Genomic DNA, 1,766 nt, shown 5'->3' with positions numbered 1-1,766 from the left:
TATATACAAAAATTAGACAAGCATGCTGGCAGGCACCTGTAATCTCAGCTACTCGTGAGACTGAGGCAGGAGAATTGCTTGAAACCAAGAGGTGTAGATTGCAAGGAACAGAAATCATGCCACTGCACACCAGCTTAGGTTATGTTCTTTATTAGACAATAAATTAGACAAAAATATAATGATGTTCTTTCTTTCTCTTCTTTTTAAGGATATTCAAAAACAAAGTTTAATCTTTGAAGATCTTTGAAGATCTTTTTTAAAACCAAAAATTTGAAGGACATGTGAATGATCTGTGTGTGGAAGAACTACTGGAAAACATTCCTTTCAGAAGTCCCTCATGATAGGGAATCCCAAGGCTGGAAAACATCATTCAAGTGGATAATCAAATTAAATTTGTTATTAAAAGGTAAGATGATAATCTGCAGACACAAATTCAGTGTCTTCCCTAAGAAGAGATTATTTGATAAAGATGGGCCTTTTGTTCCCCTCTCATCATGACTTCATTATATTTACAATTAACATTTAGTTTCACTTATTAAACAAACATTTATTTAGTATAAGTATCAGATGAATAAAATATGCCCTACATACAGAATACAGTGTAAGAGTTGGGCTAGGTCATCATCAACTTTTAGGGAGTGATTGCCACTAATTGACCCCTTGTTCATTCTTGCATTTATTCAGTCTAGAAGTAGTAACAGAGATTTTAAGTTAACATGCTTGTGGATAATTAACATGGTTAAACGAGTGGTTTTAAGAATGATAAAAACTTGGTTCTGAGGTCCAGAATAAACAGCATTAAGAAGTCTTTTTCAACTTCCCCCTTACAGGACCAGCTAGGGTGAAGTTTACATGAGTAAACAGAGTAGAGAAAAAGGAATGTGGGGGTAAACAGACTTAACCAGGGAAGCTTTTATTATCTTAATCTTCACCTTATGACTTAAAGCTCAAATGTAAGAACTGGCTGTTTTCAGCCTGGCTTATTAAAACTTTTCATCTTTCCAAAGGTTTAAGACTATATTTTATACTTCCCTAATATTTCCCATAATATTTTTTGAGCCACCCTGAGTGAATCCCAGCACTGCCATGCATAAAATATATCCTTAATTATATTTCCTGTTTGATGTCTGGCTAACCCTCCTTCTTCACTAAAATGTAAGTAAGGGAAGGGATTTTGTCTTTTTTATTCTGTTGTATACCTAAATACCTAGAAGGTGCTCAGTAAATATTTGTTGTTTGAATGAATAAATCAGCTTATTATTGAATCAGCCAGTCTTCAGTGGAAGGGACTCCTCATACCAGTGGTGCATATCTGTATGATAGCTGGTGTAGGGAGGGACATGGTCAGAATGGCTCTGTCTGTGTGGCCTAGTTTTGCTTAGCATATTCCCAGCAGGCTCCTATAGGGGTTAAGACACAGTTTTAACCTTATTAATTAATATCATTCTTTTTTCCCCCATTTATTTATTTAATTGCATTTTAGGTTTTGGGGTACATGTGAAGAACATGCAAAATTGTTGCATAGGTACACACGTGGCAGTGTGATTTGCTGCCTTCCTCCCCATCACCTACATCTGGCATTTCTCCACTTGCTATCTCTCCCCAACACCGCACCCCCCACCGTCCCTCCCCTATTTCCCCCCAACTGACCCCAGTGTGTAGTGCTCCCTTCCCTGTGTCCATGTCTTCTCATTGTTCCACACCCGCCTATGAGTGAGAACATGCGGTGTTTGATCTTCTGCTCTTCTGTCAGTTTGCTGAGAATG

At 37.6% G+C, this 1,766-nt stretch overlaps 1 long non-coding RNA gene across 1 annotated transcript in view; it reads left to right on the top strand.

The window, feature by feature from the left end:
• LOC108298582 overlaps positions 1 to 1,142 on the top strand; it is a 30,045-nt gene extending 28,903 nt beyond the window's left edge. The window contains exons 2-3 of the long non-coding RNA XR_001822625.2: positions 209 to 406; positions 1,060 to 1,142. This is a non-coding gene — a long non-coding RNA (uncharacterized LOC108298582). The remainder of the gene's footprint in view (positions 1 to 208; positions 407 to 1,059) is intronic.
• The last annotated feature ends 624 nt before the right edge of the window (positions 1,143 to 1,766 follow it).

The sequence above is a fragment of the Cebus imitator genome, unplaced genomic scaffold, assembly GCF_001604975.1.
Source record: "Cebus imitator isolate Cc_AM_T3 unplaced genomic scaffold, Cebus_imitator-1.0 Scaffold1002, whole genome shotgun sequence".
NCBI lineage: Eukaryota > Metazoa > Chordata > Mammalia > Primates > Cebidae > Cebus > Cebus imitator.
Note: the sequence above shows the minus strand (reverse complement) of the source record. Positions and strands in the feature narration are given on the sequence as shown.